This window comes from Topomyia yanbarensis, chromosome 2 (genome assembly GCF_030247195.1).
Source record: "Topomyia yanbarensis strain Yona2022 chromosome 2, ASM3024719v1, whole genome shotgun sequence".
Classification (NCBI taxonomy): Eukaryota; Metazoa; Arthropoda; class Insecta; order Diptera; family Culicidae; genus Topomyia; species Topomyia yanbarensis.
In genome coordinates this window covers 328,808,959-328,827,546 of record NC_080671.1, presented here as the reverse complement: position 1 = coordinate 328,827,546, position 18,588 = coordinate 328,808,959, and the positions used below count along the sequence as shown (strand labels likewise).

Here is an 18,588-nt window from a genome sequence, read left to right as displayed (position 1 = left end):
AACGTAATTTTCAATCAAATTTTTGATTCAATCTTTCTATGTTTACATTCGTATTGATTTACATGTCGTTTAAATTTCATTATTTGTTGGTGTGATATCATTGATGACAATTATTACAATGGTATTACAATAAAAATCAATAATTTACCAATCAAGGTACATTGTATTTTTAGAAAATGAATGGTAAGATAAATTCTAAAAATCTTCGAGTTTTCAAAACATCGATTCATACCATGAAGTGTGCAAAAATGAGTCTGATTCAATTTGTAATGACTACTGGCAATCCCCCAGTTCAAAGCTCCAAGCAACTAGAGCATGAATGTTAGTGAGCTTGAGCTTGAACTTCTCAATGTGGCACCTGAACATGAATGTTGTGCCAACAACCATTGTGCTCTCGGAGCGAGAGCAATCTGCTGTCGCGACTGTGCCATGCCGACCGACCGGGTGGTTGGTTGTGTTTGCGATTTCTGCTCCTACCAACTTGGGTCGGATGCAGCATAGCAGCCTGTGTTCGATAATATTACTAAACTCGATGAAACTGCCGAACGCAAATCAGTTGAGTTTCGAGTTTCGCCGAGGCCAGTCACGGATTGCCGTGGATACGCGCGCGCACTTTTGACTGTTCAATCTGACTTCATCTTTAGTAAATGGAAAACCAATTCAGGCAGCAGCAACAGCAAAACAACCACCAGCACTATGCAAAAAGCATAACTCTGGAATAAACCCCGCAAGCTTCGTTCGAGTGTGGGAGCAGCCAGCTATTTTGGTGTTTTGGTTCTTTTCCAATACTGTCTGGGCCCTTCTGCATAATAGAGAGCATTTTTCGATCCGATATTCCAGTGTCGAACGACGTTTTTTATCATCTGTGCACAGCGAATGCTTAATTGTTATTTTTTGTGATGTGTGCTCTGATTGTGTCGATGGATTACCATTTTTGAAGAAGATTGACCGAATTTGGGGACTGGTTAGGACAAGTATTTGAACACATTTTCTGCGAGGTTCTTGGAACAAAAAATTAGTTTCAAATAGTGTCGTGAGGTTTTGACAGCGAAGGATCTCCAAGTCTTAGATATTGTGCAAGATTAATGTTACGGGGTTGAAGTGTGCAAGTCGATTTCGCGGAAGGTCTGCTGCTCGTACATTTCCTTCGCTGGCGTATAGTGAAACGATATAAACAAACACGCGTAGGTATTTGTCGGCACGTACTTACGCGAGCGTTGAAATGAAGTGAGGTGGGATGCGCCAGCAGCGGTAGTGTGGAACAAACGGTAGTGACTAAGCCAGCAACCGATTGCCGACTGGTGCCAATCGTGTGGATATTGTCATTTTTTATGTTGGACCTGACCACAGACAGTGCGGAAGCCGTCGGATAGCGGAGAACGTGTGTGCGTATATGCGCTGTGTACATATATCTATCTATACATATGCTGTGGTAGAAAGAGCTTGGTAAGCAAGAGCATTTGTGTGTAATTTATTGCGGTACGCTTCCGCGTCTGCGGCCGGTGGGAACTAGCGTCTGATTTTCTGATATCGTTGATCGTGACTGATAGCACTTGGGAAAATGTGGAAGACTAATATATAGTTATGATAGACAGTAATTTTTTTGATTGTTCGGTAAATTATAAGATACGAGTAGAAATATGATTTCGAATGATGGGCTGGCCGATAAAGCCTTTGTATATGGGGTCTTTCAACTGTTCTCGGGGAGTAACAATGTGTAATTCAATAAATTCTAACAAATCCGACCGACTTCGAATCAATTTTAATTTAAGAATCTTTTCTGGGTTATAAGTTATCTAACTTGAGTTAATTTTATTAAAAAAACAGGATTACAATTCATCAGAGACTATTTTCCGTAAGTTTTTTAAACCAATGTTTCAGATCGCTCGAAAAAAAATTTCTTGCCTGAAAATAGGGTAGTTAAATTAAGAATAACGTACAGACCGCCTGTTTCGGTAGTAAAAATCCACCAAACAGATAACCCCAAGTCCATTGTGTCATGCGATCCGTGTTATGGTTAATTCGTTGAAGGGGTTTAAAATGTTGTTAATGGCGAAAGGTGCCTGGAATGGGTCGGGCGAACTTATCCCAGTATGTAGCCCTTTGTAGCGGACGGTTTGCTCTACACACCAACATTTTTTCAAGAAGGAGCGGCAGAATTTTGTCAGATTTATTTGGCTGTATGCAGACGAACCTGTCAAGAGGCCGAGTGGCATCCGACCAAGAATTGATCTACAAGATTCCTGATCCCATGTCGTAGGAGACCACTGAAAACAGGAGTTCCTAAGTCAACGTGTAGTTTCGTGCCCAAGACTTGATGGCTAGAGGCAGGCCCTTGTGCAGGAAATTCTCAAGGAGAGGGTTTTGATTTTTTCGGATTGGTTGGTAGTAGTTGAGCGTACAGGCTAAACCCGAACGTCTTGTGTCTCGCAATCCTTATCCATCCGGGGTTGCCCCAGTACTACTCTAGTAGGAATTGTGCTCTAGCTCTTTTTGTTTTGTGTTAATCGTTTATGTTTTTATCAACAAGCTTTTCCTTGCTTGCTGTCCAACCTTCGCGTTATAACGTATGCGGAATAAAATTTGGACAAAATTCAAAAGGCATTTTTTTGGTAGAAAACCCTTTATTAAATGTTCTCTCTATATGAAAACATTTGTCAGCTTTTTAACTAAATGTAGAAAAAATTTGAGCTCATTCGAGAAGCTTTACGACAGTTTGCAGGAACTTTTTGCAAAGGAGTCGAAAAAATTGATGTTGGCATATTTTTAATTTCTTTCTTAATTTTGATTATCATTTTTGTTAGTTTTAGGTCGAAAATTATGAGCATTTACTCTCTGCTTCATATTATCCCCGAAAAATCTCATTTGGACGCAGTTGTGGTATATTTGGAGGGATATCAGCCTTTTGTACAAAATATATACCATAATCCTCCAATGCGCCAAATTTTTTTTTGGCATAATAGCTAAGTGCCAGATTGGGCGTTCGCTGCCATTTTATTCACATGGTATCTTCTAGTGGGTCGAAATTATCACTGGATATTTGAAATGACTGTGCCTAGAGTATGACGTTTAGTATGGTGCTTTGCGCAGGGTTGCTTTTTTGTTTTAATGCTGGAAGCTTTGTCCAAATTTCATTCCGCATACGTTATCTGACCTGTTCAGGTCTGCTGCAAATATTGTCAACTGTTGAGAAACGAATGCATCCGGAGGTGTCGATCATAAGGATTTACATCTCTTTACAACCACCTTAGTAGGGTTTCTTACCCTACTTTGCGCTGCTCGTTCATAGTTATCTGCTAGCTGGTGCTGAGAGTTCCTCGGCGGCGGTATTTTACCCGATACCGATACCTTTTACCGCGACCATCGCAAGGTTTCGTGCTTGGTTTCTTCATCGACTTGTTTCTGGAGTGACTGAACTCAAATGACATGTTATGCGAATCTCTGATACAGTAGACCGTTATTTTCTTCGTAAATCGTGGAAATCAAATTATGATCGTGTACCATTTAAACCAGATATGGCACGATATATGGATTTACAACCCAACTTGCTTGGTGTCCTCTAGTTATATGTTGGCAATAAAATTTACAGTTTTCTACTCAACAATGGTTACAGTAGCACAAACCAATCTCCATCATGAACGCAGAACAATTATGAATTTATCTCGATTTATGCAGGAAGACAACGCATCCAACGTATTAGTCAAGGAACCTAATTTCCAAACAGGGAGCTTCTATATCGGAAAGTTAGTTAACACTGTCTTCATTACTTGTAACAAGACAGGCAGGACTAATCCGCGTGTAATGCCTCGTGCATGCATTCTTGCAATAAGATTATTGACGCGTGTTATAACGGAGCTTCCAATTTGCGATATCTGGGCTGTACTTTGACAGGTGGTAAGATAGACAGGAAGTATATATATATATATATATATATATATATATATATATATATATATATATATATATATATATATATATATATATATATATATATATATATATATATATATATATATATATATATATATATATATATATATATATATATATATATATATATATATATATATATATATATATATATATATATATATATATATATATATATATATATATATATATATATATATATATATATATATATATATATATATATATATATATATATATATATATATATGATGATTTCAAAAGCGTTGTACCATATTGCAGCAGAGTAAAGCCATGTCAAGTGATCATCGAATTTTTGCAAAATCACCGATTTTCATGAGATATATTTTATTGTATAGGAATTATGGTGAATAGCTTTTGGTATAAATATTTCGTTAAAACTCCTTTTTGCCTTTCTCAATAGAAAGGTATTGCAATTGCTCTGAAAACCGACTTTTTAACGGAGGCCCGGAGGGCCGAGTGACATATACCATTCGATTCAGTTCGTCGAGTTCGGCAAATGTCTGTGTGTGTATGTATGTATGTGTGTGTGTATGTATGTGTGTGTGTATGTGCGTCTGTGTGTGTGTACGCGAACACAATCTCACTCACTTTTCTCAGAGATGGATGAACCGATTTTTACAAACTTAGTCCCAAATGAAAGGTGCAACGTTCCCATAGGCTGCTATTGAATTTCTAATGGATCCGACTTCCGGTTCCGGAATTACAGGGTGATGAGTACGATCACGCAGAAAACGTCGATTTTAAGAAATTCTGCAATGAATGTATAATGGTGAAAATTTTTCCAAAATGTGACCACAACTGCTTCGATTTGTAGTACTAGGTCATTAACAGCCATTCAAAGTCTCTTTGGTCACATTGGCCACCATCATCGGTTCCGGAAGCCCCGGCGGAAGTATCCAAATTCAGAGTAACAGTCACATCGGTTTCTCGGAGATGGCTAGACCGATTCGACTAAACTTGACCTCAAATGAAAGGCATTGCGTCCCCGTAAATGGCTATTAAATTTTATCCCCAACCGACTTCCGGTTCCGGAGTTACGGGTTGTGGCGTGCGATCACATAGCAAATTGTGATTCAAACCGATACCCCGATGGAAGCAAAAAAGGTAAAAATTTCGCTAAAATGTCTCTCAAATAACTTAACTTTGCAGTTCTAGGTCACCGACGGCCAAACAAACTTTCGTTGACTACATTGACCACCATAGACGGTTCCGGAAGTGCCCGGGAAAAGCGGCCATCTTTCATAACTAGCAAACTCATATCAGTTTCTCGGAAATGGTTGGGCCGATTTTCACAAACTTAGTCCCAAATGATAGCTCTATTATCCCCACAGATGTCTGTAAAATTTCGCACGGATCGCTTGTATGGTTCCGGAAATATAGACTGAACGGTCCGGTCACACATGAAATTCCCATATAAGCCGGAACTCTAATTTTTTTTTCAAAGGGGGGACCCCATGAAATTTCAGAAATCGAATTCGTATTTTTGATGCCAAACATCTTTAAAATGCATGAAACGTCGAGATTTTATGTTATCACGAAATTTTTTTTTGTTGGAAATCGACTTTTTGGGACTTTGCCGATTTTGCACCTTTTTGCCTTTCTCAATAGAAAGGTATTGCAATTGCTCTGAAAACCGACTTTTTAACGGAGGCCCGGAGGGCCGAGTGACATATACCATTCGATTCAATTCATCGAGTTCGGCAAATGTCTGTGTGTGTGTATGTATGTGTGTGTGTATGTATGTGTGTGTGTATGTGCGTCTGTGTGTGTGTACGCGAACACAATCTCACTCACTTTTCTCAGAGATGGATGAACCGATTTTTACAAACTTAGTCCCAAATGAAAGGTGCAACGTTCCCATAGGCTGCTATTGAATTTCTAATGGATCCGACTTCCGGTTCCGGAATTACAGGGTGATGAGTACGATCACGCAGAAAACGTCGATTTTAAGAAATTCTGCAATGAATGTATAATGGTGAAAATTTTTCCAAAATGTGACCACAACTGCTTCGATTTGTAGCACTAGGTCATTAACAGCCATTCAAAGTCTCTTTGGTCACATTGGCCACCATCATCGGTTCCGGAAGCCCCGGCGGAAGTATCCAAATTCAGACTAACAGTCACATCGGTTTCTCGGAGGTGGCTAGACCGAATCAACCAAACTTAGTCTCAAATGAAAGATGTTGCGTCCCCGTAAATGGCTATTAAATTTTATCCCCAACCGACTTCCGGTTCCGGAGTTACGGGTTGTGGCGTGCGATCACATAGCAAATTGTGATTCAAACCGATACCCCGATGGAAGCAAAAAAGGTAAAAATTTCGCTAAAATGTCTCTCAAATAACTTAACTTTGCAGTTCTAGGTCACCGACGGCCAAACAAACTTTCGTTGACTACATTGACCACCATAGACGGTTCCGGAAGTGCCCGGGAAAAGCGGCCATCTTTCATAACTAGCAAACTCATATCAGTTTCTCGGAAATGGTTGGGCCGATTTTCACAAACTTAGTCCCAAATGATAGCTCTATTATCCCCACAGATGTCTGTAAAATTTCGCACGGATCGCTTGTATGGTTCCGGAAATATAGACTGAACGGTCCGGTCACACATGAAATTCCCATATAAGCCGGAACTCTAATTTTTTTTTTTCAAAGGGGGGACCCCATGAAATTTCAGAAATCGAATTCGTATTTTTGATGCCAAACATCTTTAAAATGCATGAAACGTCGAGATTTTATGTTATCACGAAATTTTTTTTTGTTGGAAATCGACTTGGGACTTTGCCGATTTCGCACCTTTTTTCAGTTCAATATTACCATGGCTGTTTTTTCTTTTTCAAAATTTTAGAACTCGAATAATGATTTATTTTCCTGAATATAGTTGTCATGTGATGTATAATAATAAAATGTAATATATGCATTTAAAAGTTTTTAATGAATATAAACAACGCACACATTCTCGTGATTCATGATTGAGAAAGGCACAATTGCACCGCTAGGTGGATTAAAATAGGTTTTTCTTTAAGATATTAACCCTTAAACTTTATTGCATGATAAAATTGTAAATTTCATATCTCAAAAACAATTTTCCCGCCTACCATTTAGACAGAACCTACTGACGATAAAAAGTGGTAAAATATGCTGATTTGCAAAAAAAAGTCTTGTCCATGCAGATTCAAACATGTCCACTGCTCAAGTTGGCACAGCGGCTGCCAACATATGAGCGCGCCGGATCGAGACATTGAATGACAGAAAGTTAAATAACTCCTGAAAAATATAATAACGTTAAAAAGCATGCAACTTACTAGTGAAAACATTCACCTTTAAGGCCCGACGAGAGGGGGGGTCAGGCAGGGCAACTACCCTGGGGCCCGGGTCTATCTTGGGGGCCCGCAATTTTTCCTCTAAATAAAACTGGATGAAGAGTGTAGAAAATTTAAAAAGAATCATGTGAGACAAACATTAATTGCAATATTCTTATATTAATTATCCCCATTGAAAAATGTGTTGATAGAAGCGTATTGAAAAAATTCTCGATGAATTGAAGGTTTTAATTCCTCTTCCACAAAAAGAATTTTGCGGTGTGCACAATTAAACCAGATTAAATCTTTACAAACATAGCAATATATTTTGTTACTATATAGTAGAAAATGTTGGAATATCAGAAATAAATTACATTTAATCAACAAAACTATTATATTCAAATAACATGCAAAACCAGATTGGTCAACCAAAATATCCATTGAAACAATTTGGCATGTTCTGTATCTGAGCTTTTCGAAAAACGACATAATTATTTTTTATTCCAAGCAAATCTGTAAGTATAGCAAAAACTTTCCACTCACTACTTCAAAAGGACTGACATTGTTAGGTTGAAACAATGAATGAAATTATTATTATCGTAAACTGCAAAATGAACATAAAAAAGTATTTTTAATAACATTTTTTTGCTATTAACTGTTGCGAGAAAGACAGACTAAAAGTGTGCCTGTGAACTGAAATCTTTTGACAGCAAATTGTTTAATCTTTACACCCGAAATAAAAGTCTCTTGCAATAATTGCAAGCTACAATCACTTGCAAATAATGTTAGCATCGCTTGAAATTTTGCAGTTAAAGCCACTTGCAATTTTTGTAAGCATATAAAAACACTTCATCTCTTGCTATTCCTAAATACGTTTCTTCAACACAACTGTCAAAGGATCGCCACCACATTCACAAGCCTATGCTTGTTTTATATCAACGCACGGCGAGTTTTTATTTACTGTAGGCTTTTATTCACTCCTCACCAACACCATTAAACGCAATATTGTGGCTAATTTATTACACACGAGACAGATTAGAATTGCGGATGTGCTGATAGTATGAGTTTTACCGCTCTGTTCTCATGTGCAAGAACAGAACACCGCTAATATTCAATGGTGCGAGGCGCATGAGCATGAGTTCAAATGTTGGTGTGTCCGCTGCTTTTTCATTAATCGTGAAATTGTCCAAGTGTTTATATATGACTTTTATCCAGTAATAATGATCTGATAGCATGGTTGAATGGATAAATTATTGGTTATTAATCTGCCTGTGTGGTCAGCTTTTCAATGCCAGCAGTCTTTTTTGCCTAACGCGTGTTGGTCACCAATACACATATATCGCTAATACATAGGCAAAATTCGTTTTTGCTGTTCTTGCATTGTATGCAAGGAAGCTTCTTGCAATTTTTGCACATTACCAGAACGCTTGCAATTTAAGCTAACGATCCTTACAGTAATGCAAGTGATTCTTTCCGGGTTTGTTTTGGATGTACGAATATTAACAGGTGCAATATTCATAAAGATAATATCTCGTCTCGCAGTATACACTAATTGTGAATGGTTCTGCTCCAAGTTCTGAGCCAAAATACTGAATTCACCGAAATCAATAGAACGTAGTAGTAGGACCTAAGGGATCATCCATAAATGACGTAGTATTTTTTGAGTAATTTTTAACACCCCCTCGCCCATCGTAGCATTTCGTCACAAATCTCTAAATACCCCCCCCCCCTGGTAATTACGTAGCTTGATGGTAGCCCTGCCCCCCCCCCCCCCCCTTGTCAAAGTAAATTTTTTTAAATTCTATTCTATTCCCCTTTAAAAAAGCTACGTAGCATGACATGACTCCCTACCCCCTGTCGTCATACATCATCACAAAATACAAAACTCCCCCTCTCCCATATAATGCTACGTCATTTATGGATGATCCCTAAGCGCGGAATTGCGTCCACGGATGTTCAAGAACCCTGAACTAGATACCGAGAACAGAGGAGGAAGGTGCGTTACATCCAATCCATCGATGATATGGCCAAAATGCTCGACACCAACTACAGTGCCAGTAAACATCGAAACCGGCACTTGAAGAAGAATTTAGTGGTAAAAAAGTGTCCAATTCTTCGTTACGACGAATTCCAATAGGTGTATTTGGACGAAGAAACCTACTTAAAATTAAACTTTAAGCAACTTAACAGTAAATGTTTATACATTGCGATTGAGCTTGGTGATGTCACTGGTAGATATAATCAAGAATGAATCTACATAAACCATTCAATGAACGAAGATAAAGTTTCAGACTAAACTAAGATGTGCAGCTATGTAGCAAATAGGAAACTGGTCAGTTTATGATTTTATTAGAGAAGTTCAAACTTCAACTTGAATTCGCATAATTTTTGATTCACTGAACAAGACTTGGGCTTCACCAAGATTTAAAGCGAACTGACCCAACAAGGTTCGCTATACAGTCTGTTTCTTTCCAACAAAGACAACGCTTCTCAGTCTATTTTCTGCGTAGACTCAAGCCAGCGTAAAGCGAACGACAAAAACAGTAATATTTGTCTTGTGTGCTTTTGTAAAGAACGTTTATTCTTGCACGATGAGTTTAGGTATCTTTGTTTTTTGACGGTTTCTCCGTACAATAAACTTATACACTTAGATATAGATTTATCCTTGGTTGCTTCATTTTGAAGATAGTATTAATTCGTTGAAATTTTCGTTTTTACCCCAAAATTGACATCACGAAAGTTAGTGCCTGACACTTTAAAGAATAAACTGAAGTAACCAATATTCAGATACGTATAGCCCGTTTAAATATATAGATAAATAGACTCTTAACCCTATTGTTGGGGCGACTTACTTGGGGTTCCGTTCCGGAGGGTTTTCTTCCTTCTCCTTCAGAGACGGCCCAGGGTGATCGTCGGTGATCAGGTAAAATTCGCTGCTTCCACTACCAAACACAGTTTGTTTCACGGCAAAACAATTTCCCTTGCACTGCACTACACTAAGGGCCCTTTCTTCTCTAGTGAACTAGCATCGATCTCTCACTGCACTTAATGGTTTATCGGGGGAAATCTCACAGCTCCAATATTTGAATAATAATTAATTTGTCACTCGCGACGACGGACTATTGGCGGGGTTACGCACGCACTATATTGGATGTCTCCAGTCTAGTTGTCAACTCGCTTTTTCAGCTGTCTTGTACAGCTGTTGATTGTTTGTCCCTACGGACCTAACAGTGTATCACGATCGTTTTGTTTTGTGCTGGTATTATACGGTCATGGTTAGGTACAATCTTGGTATCGAACTTCTTGCTGCATTGCGGGATTGCGTAGTGATTAATAGGGCGGTGCATTATTCGGTTTACGGTTTACGGTGGTAGATTTTAATTAGCTCTCTTAATTTCATCGGGTTGCATTTAATTTCTAATTTTAAGTATTTCGTTTTTATTAATTTAGGTAGTTATTTAGATTTAGGTTTAGGTAGTGCATTTAGATGTCTAGGAAAGAATAACGCATCAACACCTATGTCACGGTGATAAGTCCGTTAGTTTGTGGATTATATTAAGAACCTATACATAACACAAATAAGTCCCATTCAAATAAGAAGTCGTCTAGAGTAGGGCCCGTCAGTAATTTAAGCCCCGGGGCCCGGCGGCTTTAATAATCTGTAAAGAGAAGCTTATCTTTTTGCTCTTTTATCAGAGATGGCAATTTTGGACAAGAAATACCTTCTTCTAAAGCGATGCGCATTCTGACGTTGCGACATGCGGCGGTACCAATATATAAGTTCTCAACAAAAATGAAAAGTTATCAATACAGATTATTGAAGGTGAAAGATTGATGCGTAGTTTTACATACTCTGTGAAGTTTTTTAGCGTGAAGAACACAAGGAAAAATACTATTAAATTTTTTGAATAGATGCTATTTACACAATTGTACAGTAGAAATATTTTTAAGAGATAGTGTAAATATCATTCCATAAGTGTACAAAAATTCATTCAATTATCTTCAGTAGTTTTTGAGATATGAAATTTACAATTTTATCATGCAATAAAGTTTAAGGGTTAATATCTTAAAGAAAAACTTGTTTTAATTCACCTAATGGTGTAATTGTGCCTTTCTCATTTATCTAATAGCAAGTTATATTCAAAATATTTGTGAAAATGTCTATTGCATTCTTATTACACTCTGCACATATTTACAAGGGCACTACTGCCACGAACCTGATAAGCAACATCTTGACGATGACGTTCTTTGAACAAAAAATAAAATATTTAAGTGGATAAATCAGCTTGATAAATGTTGTCTTCGTGTTAACATATTTTGGAATGCAGTGGGACGGGAAAGGGTTTATAACTGTAAAAGAGGATGTGAGAGAGGCCTAGTTGGTGAAAATGGATTCAGTCATCACCGAATTCGATGTAACGATAATTCTGGAATATTCCCGGTACCTTGTTTCCGGTTAGTAACTCCGGAATCAAAAGTCAGATCTGAATGAAATTCAATAGCAGTCAGTTACCCTGAAGCGAAATTTAAACTAAATAATCGGAAAGGGTTATGAAGCTATATCTAGCGGCTAAAGAAGAATATTTTTATTAAAAAGAAAGAAAAATGCATTTATGTCCCGATTTTGTCAATATCCCCGATTTAATAGCCTAAAATTCACCAAAGGGCTGTTAAAAATGGATCTTCACTGCATTAGAATTGTCTAAAGTTGATTCAAGTTATTATGAAAATTCTGCTAGTTAACTTGAGTGCTCATGCTACAGAATTTGCGAAGTTAAATGCTGATGAAGTACTATCTCTGATAGTCGACACTAAGCTATCAAGGCATCAATACTTAATAATTTGCGCATAAGTAGTAAAAAGGCGTCTTTTAATATTTGGCTAGATTATAAAAGAAGTGCTTTTTCTAAAAATACTTTTAGTTTTTCGTAGTGATGTAGAAAGAGATGGTGTGAGGGGAAGTTGAGAGGAGGCTGATAGAATATGCAACACCCAGCCGCATATTATACCCTCCATTTGAGATTTGGTTTATGAAAATCGGTTCAGTCATCACCGAGTAATCGAGGTGACTAATTTTGGAATACGTCCAGAACCCGAAAATTCCGGAACTGTCGATAGTGGACATTATATTAAAAGAATCTTTGAATTGCCATCAGTGATCTAGACTTGCAATTAGAAATGATGTGATCTAGACTTCCAAATAGAAATGGATTTTTAACCTATTTCTTATGTGGTCGCAATAAACAACCTGTAACTCCGGAACCAAATGTCAGATATGAATGAAATTCAATAACAGTCCATGGGAGTATTGTATCTTTCATTTGAAACCAAGTTTATAAAAATCTGTCAAGAATTCCCTGAGAAAAAGGTGTGACATTAACCTACGAACTTGGAAAGTACCCGGGGGCATCAAGAACCGTCATAGGTGGCCAATGTGGTCAAAGCTGCTTAGAATGACCATTAGTGATCTAGACCCGCAAATCCGAGTTATGTTGCATCCTTTTCCAAACGAAACTTAATCGTCTCTCTCCGATCATAAATATATACTTTTCGATCATCTTGATGTCTCCCTAAGTGTGGATGCATATCGTGATGAAGAAGGATATGAGAAAAGCTTGGAGCCGGCGACAGCGTGAAGCCCTGGAGTCGGCTTTCAGGTCAGCTCGTACTGCAGAGCGAGTTGGCTGGCAAAACTTATGCACTAATGCTGAAGTCTGAACTTGGCTAACAGATTAAATAAAAATTCTCTCAAAATCGAAACGACCTCAAATGACCTCCTCTCTGGGATAGTGTTTTGATCTATACAAATCATTCGGAAATGATGGAATCTTTCTCGTGCTGCTGCAAAAGGGATTTGATACTCCCAAACATGTGTTGAAAAGATTATGCTTACCAGTCTTGCCACCAGGTAAACCCCGAAAGCATGGCGAGAAATAACTGTTAGATTTATTCCCAAAGGGAGGGGGGGGGGTGGTCGCCCAAGCTATGAAAAGCCAAGAGTTTTAAGCCTATTAGCTTAAGTTTTTTTCTTATAAAATCTTTGGAACGGATAGCGATCATCACATCAGGAACGTCAGTTTAATTGACAGTGGCGTAGCCAGAAAAATGGTCTGGGAGAAGGAGGATAGTAAGAGACTTGGTGTCTTCAGTGAAGTTGTTGATATTGTGTTTTTAAAGAATTGTGCTGAAAATGTGAAGGCAAAAATTAATTTCGAATTTTAACGTAAAGGGTGTTGCGATTTAAACTTGAAACTCGTTTTCTCGAAATCAATTCATTGTCACTTAGTCCGATCTGACTTAACACCGACTGTATGGATTATATCGAGATTTAAAACGATATTTAAGCAACTTTCTTAAGGCCAGTTATTTTCAATAATTTCTTTTATTGTAAGATTCAGAGATTACCTTGCATAGAATGTGAATTATACAAAGCTGGTGAGATTTATCAATTACAGCAATATCAGAATAACTTGTTTTGAAGATTTTAATTCACATATAGTCTAATATTCTTAATAAACGGAGCATCCATGTCTTCCACAAAATTAGTTATGATGTGACTTCAATAAAGTTTTTTTCATTTTGATTGTGGAGGCTTTAACATTAATGTATTTCAGTTCTTTTTTCAGGTTAGAAAAATTTCTAACCTGTCGTATCGAACCCGGATAAGGTGCGTACAAAGCAATAGATTGACGAACTGTGCTAGCCAGCTTCATTCAATGAAGTTGTTTGAAATAGCATTTTCAAAAACATTGCTGAAGACATCAAATCTTGCACTAAATTTGTTTGAAAAGTATTTTTTTTATAATTACTTCTAGGAGGATTGACCGCCAAAATTATATCATTAGGTGAGGTTCTTCTTTACGTTGTAATATTGTTTAATGATTCTAAGCATCCAAAGTTAACAGTTTCGAAATAATGTGATAGTGACTGTAACCATGTTTCCGAGCATTAATTTTACTTCGCTTCACTATTAAGGGGGTCTTCTACTCGCGAGGCCTAAAATTTAGCACTTTTTCGAGAATAAATTGTAAAGCATTTACTCAATGGATTTAGAAACTTTTTTTTATTTTGAAGATACATGTTTCGATTTTTCAATTTTACTTTCGAAGACGAAACGACAAATCTCTCGCAACCTTGAAACTTCATTGATGACGTTGATGTTGAAACTGCATGGGGCCCGCTTAAGTAAAGTTGTGGCAAATTAGGTAATCTGTAATCAGAAAACTCATTTTTTTAATCATAGTCTCGTTGGCAATGTTTAGACGAGAGGGATTTCTTTTATTTTATAATTTGAACAAGTTACGTAACGATTTGTGAAAATTTTCAATATTTACGTTCATACTATGTTGCGTTTCGGCTTCGCCTCATCAGAAACCGACACTAACACATTGTCGGAATAGATTAGCGCCGGCTTGACGCAAATCCCTTAAAACTAAAACACACTATGTGTTTCAATCAAACGACTGATCAAACGTGATGTCCCGTTCGAGCAGAAGTTCTGTTTATGCCGATGAGACACAAGTGAAGCCGAAACTTGTCTTGGCTTAGCAGGCCTAAGCGAAAGCATTTTGGTTTTTTACCAATTTTTCCTCCTTAGGGTGAAATATAGCATAATATTTACGTTATTTTTTAACCTATTAGGGGCCATAAAATGGAAAAAATTGACATTTTGCAAATACCTCTCGAGCAAACATAGCGATATGTTTTCTGAACAATTGGAGAAAAAATTATGGAAATCGGACCAGTACTGCTAGGAAAAGTCTTACCTAAAAAAATACTACTTTCGGGATAACGCGTTTAAAGATAAAGTACGGTGTATAACTCGATAGTTGTAACTTACTAGATAATCTACTATATCGGGTCCGCAGAGCTCACCTTCCTCACCACGAAAATGTTCTTGGCTTTGCACATTTTGCTCGCTCTGTTGATTTCGGGCCTGTTTTGCCGCAACACCCACTTTGCGTTCGGAACGAGTTCACTGTCGAGTCGAGTAGCGCATCTTTCAGCTTCAGTGCCCAAGGTAATTCCCATCACCTCCATAGCTTGTAAGATCGATGAAAATCCTTGGTTATTGGAAGATACTGACTGCCAGATAATTCACAACATTGACCACCTGCCTGCCAGAATTTGTGCATGTGTTTTGGCGCTAAGGAATAGATTCCACTATTCAGAGACACATTGATGTTTTGGGTGTGAGTTCCTAAGAATCTTTCTATTATATCCCGCCACTTGCACAAACTGTCCTCGCCGGGTGAACACTTTGAGTGTTGGGGATTCTCGTTCGATGATGAGCAGTGTTCGAGGGAAGCCCAGATTGCATTTCGCAAATGTTCTACAGAATTTGAGTTTCTCCGAATCGCAAGACCATAAAATTTTGTTAGCTGGCCGATTGATTTGTCCGTCAACTTTCACTTTCCTTTCCCACCGATACCTTTGTTGTCTTTCTTCAGTTTTCGTAATCTCATTCCTATACGCTTCTCAACATATCCGATGCATTCTTTCTTCCGTACAATAATCTCGTCCCAAAAAAAAAAGGAACAAGAAATCATTCACAGACGCTCGCATATACATAAACCGTCAAGAATTGACCGGTGAATTCTTTAAACAAAGATTTTTCCATAGACAAGCGCCATCGTGGTGCGACGCGCTTAGTATCTCAGAAACGGCCGGAGATGGGTACCTTTCGGTTCTCAGAAACATGCCAAGGAATATGATTTTCACCAAATCCTTTCTGTGGCGTATTCTCAGATACATATAGATTGAAATCAAACAAATAAAAAAATGATTTTTTGAAACTGTGAGAGTAGAAGACCCCCTTAAGCTGTTTGCGCTCGAGGCGACAGGACACACGCCACAAAAAATATTCACTATGGCTTTTGTACTACCTATTCCAACGCTGTTGCTGGTGTGTAGTCCTGTCGCCTCGTGTGCGTATAACTTTACAATAAACATTAGAATTCAAACATTTCTGTATTTTAAGACGATGACAGCTTTAACATATATGATGTGGAAATGTGCAAATTCATTCCCAACTTAGATTTTATTTATTGCAAATGGAATCATTTTTATCCCGTATGCCACTCTCGAAGGTCTTTCCATTTACATTGGCAAGGTTATAGCAACATAGGCACGTAATTTTTACGTTACCTATGTGGAAATCCCACGTGGCTTTCAGATTATCAAAACTACAGCTGATTTATAAATATCATCTGTTTACTTGACACCTGTAACAGCCCGAAAATTGAAAAGTTCATACCTATGCAATATAGGTTTTAATATAGGTATAAAATTTCTTGAAATTATTTCAGAAGCCTGTTTCTTATCGTAACGACCATGTAACGAATAGTCCTTGAAACGATCACCAACAGTCCACAGGAACCCGTTCCGTACTGGCGTTATAAGATGCCACTAATTATCAATTTTCAATTTGGGAAAGAACATTGGAATTTTATGGATTGAAATCGATTATATATGTTTAATGCTACTATTTCCTTTGGTATCATTTATTGACATTATCTCCCACACTCTCTTTCACAGATTGGAGTCCTCGGTCATATAAAAGCTTAAGGTAACAACGTACCGATACACCACCAACAGCAGTGCAGTATACTATAGTTAGATACTAGCACATTCCAATGAATCTATCGAGGAAAGCGAAATTTTACAGCTTATTAAATGCCGGTATGAAAGATAATTAAATTTCATGCCAGGCCGCGGTGAAATAATCGGAAAACCGCCAAACTAACTTCGTGTGCCGCGACGGGTTTTAGTGTTTATATCGATTTTCCCTTAATTGCTAGTGAAAACCGCCAGTCGGGCAGATAATTTCGGTCGGTGTTTATATTTGAACTTATAAGTCGGGTGGTTAGCATCCAGCTTTTGGCTTTGTGTTGTTTGTGTTATTCGTGAACTGTAGTAGCACGTATTCCACCGGAGACGGAGTGATTTATTACCGCTCCTACCGGAGGAACTCACTGGAGAGCCGCAACACCACACATTGACGAGCTTGTTTTCATCGTACTTATAGCGGTAGGGGAGTTAATTGGAAGTAGCTGAATGCCGACAGGAGCTTTCGTCGATCGGTAGGGTCACACGTATGCGAAGAAGCTGCTATAAATCACAGCTGGCAGGTGGATTAACAGTTGTAGTATACTGTAAGTATTGAAACTAGAATTTTGGTTTTTATCTTTTATGTCATTTCTTTAAATTCAAAGGTTGCCAAGCTATATTTAGCCCCAGAAAGTTACACTTTTCTTACCCTAGAACGTTGCACTCGGGTACAAACGTACCCCTTGCTTTGATCGCAAATTTAGCAGGTAAAATTGCAAACAAAAGAATTGTGTAATATATCATTTTCTTCGTCTTTTAATTGCGCAAACAGCTGATTAGGTGAAAGTACGGAGTTTACTGAATCAATTATACATAAATTGGCTTGAACAGAAAAAGTTAAAAAATTGCGGTTTTGACTTTTATCACAAAAATTATTACAACTTTGCAAATTTTCAACCGATTTGAAAAAATCAAATGATTCTAAAAGTAAAAAGAATGGTCTAGAAACGGCATAAAATGGAATTTTTGAAATAGTGCAATTATTTGGAAGAGTGAAAGTTGAAAAATCGGGATTTGAAAAATACTACGAAAGGGGGTGGAAATTGAAACGAAAAAATTGTTTCTGGCCAGTAATACATTGATAACACGCGATGCTATTGTTACAGCAGTTACTGTGCGCAAATTATACTTCTAAGCCATTATTTAAAAAAAAACTATGCAAAATAGAAGTAAAAATCAGCTTAAATGAGAACGATTTTTTCTACCTAAAAATTAAATTAAATTAATTGAATAAATGATTAAAAACGATTACATGATACTAATTCTTACTTACAATCGGTATTTAAACTGGTATTGTTACGAGTCACATTTCCACAGACAGAACGAAACACTAACGGCAACACTGGGGTACAAATGTACCTTACGCAAACTTTGATTCCTGCTTCAACGAAGGCCAAAAGCAAACTGACTTTACCACCTTTTCCTACTCTTACTATGAACTCTAAATTGAATTATGGTTATGCTTCCAGGTTCGTAAATACCGAATTCTAGTCTTCACACGGCTCCAAAGATGGCGTGGGGTACATTTCTGCAACGTTCTAGGGTTAATAACTCTAGACTAGACGTATTTTTAATGTTTTAAGTGCGCTAATGTCCAGTTTTATTAAGCCTTGATGCCTGGAGAGATATCCGTGTTTCAGTTATTTAGTTAAATCTTTATATAATTAAAAGCCCAGTGCGCTTGTACAGGTTTGTTGAACCAAACCAAAGTTTTGATTCCAGAAAA

The 18,588-nt window shown here is 37.6% G+C and overlaps 1 protein-coding gene across 5 annotated transcripts in view; it reads left to right on the top strand.

Annotated features, from left to right (window-relative positions):
* The first annotated feature begins 489 nt into the window (after positions 1 to 489).
* The window catches only part of LOC131683853 (calcium/calmodulin-dependent protein kinase kinase 1-like), a 461,007-nt gene continuing 442,908 nt past the window's right edge, over positions 490 to 18,588 (top strand). For 2 of the 5 annotated variants that reach the window (XM_058966206.1, XM_058966209.1), the window contains exons 1-2: positions 491 to 1,446; positions 16,791 to 17,407. The gene's annotated coding sequence lies outside the window, so the exon portion shown is untranslated. Of the gene's footprint in view, positions 1,447 to 16,790; positions 17,408 to 18,588 lie in introns of all 5 variants that reach the window. The other 3 variants (XM_058966207.1, XM_058966211.1, XM_058966208.1) reach the window with 3 other exon arrangements.